The following is an 8607-nucleotide window of genomic DNA, read 5'->3' on the forward strand; positions in this document are numbered from 1 at the left end:
CTTGCTGAGTGTGGCTAGGACGGCGGCGCGTGGACTGCAGCGCGGCCACATGAGCTTCACGTGCCCGTCAGGCTCGGCCGGGCTAGAGGGGCCAGAGAGAGAGGAGGGCGCCATGGCAGAAGGTGGGGATTGACTGCCACGGGACCTCGATGATCACCTGACGGAGGTGGTGTCCGTGGGGTTAGGGTCGGCGAGGACGCCTAGGTCCAGAGTGCTGTCGAGGACGGCCTTGTCATTCCCATGACTCGGCCCCGTCCTCCGTGGCCTCCGATGCTGCCGTGAGAAAAGGTGGATGCCGGGATGGGAGGGCCGAGCGCCTTCTCCGTGGTAGCAGAGGAACGAGTTGTGGCGGTCGGCGCAGGAGGCCGCGTGGTCCGGCGGCATGGGGACTGGGGAGGCGGCGATGCGGCAGCGATGTGAGCCTGGGGAGGCAGCGGTGTGGTCAGGTCACAGGGAAGGGTTGTGGTTGTCGTGTGGCCGTGATATTGAAGTTTGTTAGCGGCTAAATGAAAAACTGACCGTCAGACGAAGCGGGATTCGGTGGGAGGGCAAAATGGTCAGATAAAATATGTAGGAAGAAACATTGACCAGAGGAAACAGAACCCCTTCGCCATTTTAATATAGTAGATAGATATAGTCAAGTAAATCCATGAAGCTCGGTCCACTGTTAATTGTAAGAAAGAACTTTCCAACACTTTTATGACCTTTTATATTTTCTGTATTAACTAAATCCGAAAATACAAAAATACTATTACTCTTAACAAATACAGACAAAAACCCAACAAGACCTTTATCTTATTGTTTTTAGTTTTCTTATCTAGTCAAAGATTGTTTTACTTTATTTATTTACAAGTTTATTTTAGTTTTATTAATAAGAAACCTTGTGCTTGACAATTACACGGTGGAGTTGTGGACACAAGACAGAGACTTTATTTTGTAGGTTGTTTGAAGAGGAGAAGGAAATGACATCTGTTTGCCAATTCTCCGAGAGTTCACTATAAACCCTCGAATCACCCTTGTGGGGAGAAGACGCTTGCTACAACACTCTACACTTGGAGTCCCAACGAATTGGTACACACGAAGTTGTTGCCATCACCAAGAGGTGTCACGATGATCTAGGCCTGGCTCTTGGGGGACGGAGGCTCGTGGCCGTGTGAGCGATGCCAACCTTGGGGCTTCATGGGATGAACATTTTATCGAATCCAAGAAAGATGCCCTACTCGGTGCTAAAATCTCAAAGATGATGGAACTTGAATTGGATAGAAGACGCTTGAGACAAAAACTTCCACCCTCACCTCATGATACCGAGATCTTGCATGGATCAACCGAGGCCCCCCCTTCCTAGACCGTTAAAAAGAGTTGCGCTGCCTCTGATGCGTGTAGTTAACACACGTCCGTTGGGAACCCCAAGAGGAAGGTGTGATGCGTACAGTAGCAAGTTTTCCCTCAGTAAGAAACCAAGGTTTATCGAACCAGTAGGAGTCAAGGATCACGCGAAGGTCGTTGGTGACGGAGTGTAGTGCGGCGCAACACCAGGGATTCCGGCGCCAACGTGGAACCTGCACAACACAATCAAAGTACTTTGCCCCAACGTAACAGTGAGGTTGTCAATCTCACCGGCTTGCTGAAAACAAAGGATTAACCGTATAGTGTGGAAGATGATGTTTGTTTGCGAAGAACAGTAAAGAACAATTGCAGTAGATTGTATTTCAGATGTAAAGAATGGACCGGGGTCCACAGTTCACTAGTGGTGTCTCTCCCATAAGATAAATAGCATGTTGGGTGAACGAATTACAGTTGGGAAATTGACAAATAAAGAAGGCATAACAATGCACATACATATATCATGATGAGTACTATGAGATTTAATCAGGGCATTACGACAAAGTACATAGACCGCTATCCAGCATGCATCTATGCCTAAAAAGTCCACTTTCAGGTTATCATCCGAACCCCTTCCAGTATTAAGTTGCAAACAACAGACAATTGCATTAAGTATGGTGCGTAATGTAATCAACACAAATATCCTTAGACAAAGCATTGATGTTTTATCCCTAGTGGCAATAGCACATCCACAACCTTAGAACTTTCTGTCACTGTCCCAGATTCAGTGGAGGCATGAACCCACTATCGAGCATAAATACTCCCTCTTGGAGTTACAAGTATCAACTTGGCCAGAGCCTCTACTAGCAACAGAGAGCATGCAACAACATAAACAACATATACGATAGATTGATAATCAACTTGACATAGTATTCAATATTCATCGGATCCCAACAAACACAACATGTAGCATTACAAATAGATGATCTTGATCATGATAGGCAGCTCACAAGATCTAACATGATAGCACAATGAGGAGAAGACAACCATCTAGCTACTGCTATGGACCCATAGTCCAGGGGTGAACTACTCACACATCGATCCGGAGGCGATCATGGCGATGAAGAGCCCTCCGGGAGATGATTCCCCTCTCCGGCAGGGTGCCAGAGGCGATCTCCTGAATCCCCCGAGATGGGATTGGCGGCGGCTGCGTCTCTGGAAGGTTTTCCGTATCGTGGCTGTCGGTACAGAGGGTTTCGCGACGAAGGCTTTAAGTAGGCGGAAGGGCGGAGTCGGAGGGCTGACAGGGGCCCCACACGCTAGGGCGGCGCGGGCCCAGCCCTGGCCGCGCGGCCCTAGTGTGGCGGCGCCTCGTCGCCCCACTTCGTGATCCTTTCGGTCTTCTGGAAGCTTCGTGGAAAGATAAGACCCTGGGCGTTGATTTCGTCCAATTCCGAGAATATTTCCTTTGTAGGATTTCTGAAACCAAAAACAGCAGAAAACAAAGAATCGGCTCTTCGGCATCTCGTCAATAGGTTAGTGCCGGAAAATGCATAATAATGACATATAATGTGTATAAAACATGTGAGTATCATCATAAAAGTAGCATGGAACATAAGAAATTATGGATACGTTTGAGACGTATCAAGCATCCCCAAACTTAGTTCCTACTCGCCCTCGAGTAGGTAGACGATAACAAGGATAATTTCTAAATTGACATGCTATCATAATCTTGATCAATACTATTGTAAAGCACATGAGATGAATGCAGCGATTCGAAGCAATGATGAAGACAATGAGTAAACAACTGAATCATATAGCAAAGACTTTTCATGAATAATACTTTCAAGACAAGCATCAATAAGACTTGCATAACAGTTAACTCATAAGCAATAAATTCTTAGTAGAAAGCTTTGAAGCAACATAAAGGAAGATATAAGTTTCAGCGGTTGCTTTCAACTTCAACATATATATCTCATGGATAATTGTCAACATAAAGCAATATAACAAGTGCAATAGGTAAACATGTAAGAATCAATGCACACAGTTTACACAAGTGTTTGCTTCTAAGATAGAAGGAAGTAGGTAAACTGACTCAACAATAAAGTAAAAGAATGGCCCTTCGCAGAGGGAAGCATGGATTACTATTTTTGTGCTAGAGCTTTTCATTTTGAAAACATAGAAACAATTTTGTCAACGGTAGTAATAAATCATATGTGTTATGTATAAGATATCCTATAAGTTGCAAGCCTCATGCATAATATACCAATAGTGCCCGCACCTTGTCCTAATTAGCTTGGATTAACACGGATTATCATTGCATAACATATGTTTCAACCAAGTGTCACAAAGGGGTACCTCTATGCCGCCTGTACAGAGGTCTAAGGAGAAAGTTCGCATTGGATTTCTCGCTTTTGATTATTCTCAACTTAGACATCCATACCGGGACAACATAGACAACAGATAATGGACTCCTCTTTTAATGCTTAAGCATTTAACAACAGATAATATTCTCATAAGAGATTGAGGATTTGTGTCCAAACTGAAACTTCCACCATGATTCATGGCTTTAGTTAGCGGCCCAATGTTATTCTCTAACAATATGCATACTCAAACCATTTGATCATGAAAATCGCCCTTACTTCAGACAAGACGAACATGCATAGCAACTCACATGATATTCAACAAAGGTAAAAGTTGATGGCGTCCCCAGAAACATGGTTACCGCTCAACAAGCAACTTATTAAGAAATAAGATACATAAGTACATATTCTTCACCAAAATAGTTTTTAAAGCTATTTTCCCATGAGCTATATATTGCAAAGGCAAAGAATAGAATTTTAAAGGTAGCACCCAAGTAATGTACTTTGGAATGGCAGAGAAATACCATGTAGTAGGTAGGTATGGTGGGCACAAATGGCATGGATTTTGGCTCAAGGATTTGGATGCACGAGAAGTAATCCCTCTCAATACAAGGTTAGGCTAGCAAGGTTGTTTGAAGCAAACTCAAGTATAAAACGGTGCAGCAAGACTCACATATGAACATATTGTAAGCATTATAAGACTGTACACTGTCTCCTTGTTGTTCAAACACCTCAACCAGAAAATATCTAGACTTAGAGAGACCAATCATGCAAACCAAATTTTAACAAGCTCTATGTAGTTCTTCATTAATAGGTGCAAAGTACATGATGCAAGAGCTTAAACATGATCTATATGAGCACAACAATTGCCAAGTATCAAATTATTCAAGACATTATACCAATTACCACATGCAGCACTTTCTGTTTCCAACCATATAACAATGAACGAAGTAGTTCAACCGTCGCCATGAACATTAAGAATAAAGCTAAGAACATCTGTGTTCATACGAAACAGCGGAGCGTGTCTCTCTCCCAAACAAAGAATGCTAGGATCCGATTTTATTCGAATAAAAACAAAAATAAAAACAAACAGACGCTCCAAGTAAAGCACATAAGATGTGACGGAATAAAAATATAGTTTCATTAGAGGTGACCTGATAAGTTGTCGATGAAGAAGGGATGCCTTGGGCATCCCCAAGCTTAGATGCTTGAGTCTTCTTAAAATATGCAGGGATGAACCACGGGGGCATCCCCAAGCTTAGACTTTTCACTCTTCTTGATCATATTGTATCATCCTCTTCTCTTGACCCTTGAAAACTTCCTCCACACCAAACTCGAAACAAACTCATTAGAGGGTTTGTGCATAATTGAAAATTCATATATTCAGAGGTGACATAATCATTCTTAACACTTCTGGACATTGCACAAAGCTACTGAAAGTTAATGGAACAAAGAAATCCATCAAACATAGCAAAACATGCAATGCGAAATAAAATGCAGAATCTGTCAAAACAGAACAGTCCGTAAAGACGAATTTTTCTGGGGCACTTAACTTGCTCAGATGAAAACGCTCAAATTTAATGAAAGTTGCGTACATATCTGAGGATCACGCACGTAAATTGGCAGAATTTTATGAGTTATCTACAGACGGGGCTGCTCAATTTCGTGACAGTAAGAAATCTGTTTCTGCGCAGTAATCCAAATCTAGTATCAACATTACTATCAAAGACTTTACTTGGCACAACAATGCAATAAAATAAAGATAAGGAGAGGGGGAGTGATGTTTTGGCACATGGGAGTATATGCTCCCTTTATTTTGAAATACATGTTAACATATTTTAAAATGTCAAAACATTGAAACAAAAATTTCGCACGTACATCTTCATGTGCTATGCGCTCACAAAGTCGTTTCATGAAAAATCGACATGTCATGTGGCGTGTGTAAAAAAGACAAAATTCGGTGCTGAAACAAAGACTTGTCACAAGATAAATTTTCTCTTTTTCGCTTAGACTACAAAAAATATTTTTTTTGTGAAACTTGACGAATACACATATATTATGGAGATGTACATGTAAACTTTTTTGTCAACATTTTTTAACACTTGAAAATATGTTTTTATGGTTGAGCGATCATACGCACCCGGGAGCCGAATTGAGTTTCTGTAAGGAGAGGTAGCTACAGTAGTAACAACTTCCAAGACTCAAATATAAAACAAAAGTGCTGTAGTAAAATAATGGGTTGTCTCCCATAAGCGCTTTTCTTTAACGCCTTTCAGCTAGGCGCAGAAAGTGTGAATCAAGTAAAATCAAGAGATGAAGCATCAATAGAGGGGTTTGGAGTTTTCTCAACTATGCATTGTATCTTGTCTATGTAAGTTTCAGAGGCTCCTTTTTCATTACTCTTAGGCTTGCTATTCTCATCAAACAAATTTTCAGGAACAAGCCAACCATAGTTATTTTCTAGAGCTTCATGCATTCCTAGGAGCTTACTAGGTAACGGTACTTTAATCTCCCCACCATCATTAATATTATTAGTGTACTTTATTCTATCAGTGTCCATCTTTTCAAGGGTACTAGTAAAGTTGGTGTAAGAGCCAAGCATCTTATATTTAATAAAGACTTTTCTAGCCTCTCTTGATACACCACCAAATTCTTTAAGAAGGGTTTCTAAGACAAAATATTTCTTTTCTCCTTCCTCCATATCACAGAGTGTAAGAAACATGTGCTGAATTATAGGATTGAGATTAATAAATTTAGTTTCCAACATGTGTACTAAAGAAGCAGCAGCAATTTCATAAGTAGGAGCAAGTTCTACCAAGTGTCTATCTTCAAAATCTTCAGCTGTACTAACATGAGTGAAAAAATCTTCTATATTATCTCTTCCAATTATAGACCCTCGTCCCACCGGTATGTCTTTTAGAGTGTACTTAGGAGGAAACATGATGAAATAAGCAAAAGGTAAATAAAGTAAATGCAAGTAACTAATTTTTTGTGTTTTTAATATAGAGAACAAGACAGTAAATAAAGTAAAGCTAGCAACTAATTTTTTTTGTGTTTTTGATATAAAGAGCAAACAAAGCAGTAAATAAAATAAAGTAAAGCAAGACAAAAACAAAGTAAAGAGATTGGATGTGGAAGACTCCCCTTGCAGCGTGTCTTGATCTCCCCGGCAACGGCGCCAGAAAAAGTGCTTGATGCGTGCAGTTAACACACGTCCGTTGGGAACCCCAAGAGGAAGGTGTGATGCGTACAGTAGCAAGTTTTCCCTCTGTAAGAAACCAAGGTTTATCGAACCAGTAGGAGTCAAGGATCACGTGAAGGTCATTGGTGACGGAGTGTAGTGCGGCGCAACACCAGGGATTCCGGCGCCAACGTGGAACCTGCACAACACAATCAAAGTACTTTGCCCCAACGTAACAGTGAGGTTGTCAATCTCACCGGCTTGCCGAAAACAAAGGATTAACCGTATAGTGTGGAAGATGATGTTTGTTTGCGAAGAACAGTAAAGAACAATTGCAGTAGATTGTATTTCAGATGTAAAGAATGGACCGGGGTCCACAGTTCACTAGTGGTGTCTCTCCCATAAGATAAATAGCATGTTGGGTGAACGAATTACAGTTGGGCAATTGACAAATAAAGAAGGCATAACAATGCACATACATATATCATGATAAGTACTATGAGATTTAATCAGGGCATTACGACAAAGTACATAGACCGCTATCCAGCATGCATCTATGCCTAAAAAGTCCACTTTTAGGTTATCATCCGAACCCCTTCCAGTATTAAGTTGCAAACAACAGAAAATTGCATTAAGTATGGTGCGTAATGTAATCAACACAAATATCCTTAGACAAAGCATTGATGTTTTATCCCTAGTGGCAACAACACATCCACAACATTAGAACTTTCTGTCACTGTCCCAGATTCAATGGAGGCATGAACCCACTATCGAGCATAAATACTCCCTCTTGGAGTTACAAGTATCAACTTGGCCAGAGCCTCTACGCAACGGAGAGCATGCAAGAACATAAACAACATATATGATAGATTGATAACCAACTTGACATAGTATTCAATATTCATCGGATCCCAACAAACACAACATGTAGCATTACAAATAGATGATCTTGATCATGATAGGCAGCTCACAAGATCTAACATGATAGCACAATAAGGAGAAGACAACCATCTAGCTACTGCTATGGACCCATAGTCCAGGGGTGAACTACTCACACATCGATCCGGAGGCGATCATGGCGATGAAGAGCCCTCCGGGAGATGATTCCCCTCTCCAGCAGGGTGTCGGAGGCGATCTCCTGAATCCCCCCGAGATGGGATTGGCGGCGGCTGCGTCTCTGGAAGGTTTTCCGTATCGTGGCTGTCGGTACAGAGGGTTTCGCGACGAAGGCTTTAAGTAGGCGGAAGGGCGGAGTCGGAGGGCTGACAGGGTCCCCACACGCTAGGGCGACGCGGGCCCAGCCCTGGCCGTGCGGCCCTAGTGTGGCGGCGCCTCGTCGCCCCACTTCGTGATCCTTTCGGTCTTCTGGAAGCTTCGTGGAAAAATAAGACCCTGGGCGTTGATTTCGTCCAATTCCGAGAATATTTCCTTTGTAGGATTTCTGAAACCAAAAACAGCAGAAAACAGCAACTGGCTCTTCGGCATCTCGTCAATAGGTTAGTGCCGGAAAATGCATAATAATGACATATAATGTGTATAAAACATGTGAGTATCATCATAAAAGTAGCATGGAACATAAGAAATTATGGATACGTTTGAGACGTATCAGCCTCCATCCAAGGGTGTACCGAAAAGCAGCCAAGTCCAGTTGACAACATCACTGCAAGGGTCTTCTCAACCCCATCATTGGAATAGTACTGATTATTTCATTGGGTCTGAAATATTTGCAACATATATTAC

This window comes from Lolium perenne, chromosome 6 (assembly GCF_019359855.2).
Source record: "Lolium perenne isolate Kyuss_39 chromosome 6, Kyuss_2.0, whole genome shotgun sequence".
Classification (NCBI taxonomy): domain Eukaryota; kingdom Viridiplantae; phylum Streptophyta; class Magnoliopsida; order Poales; family Poaceae; genus Lolium; species Lolium perenne.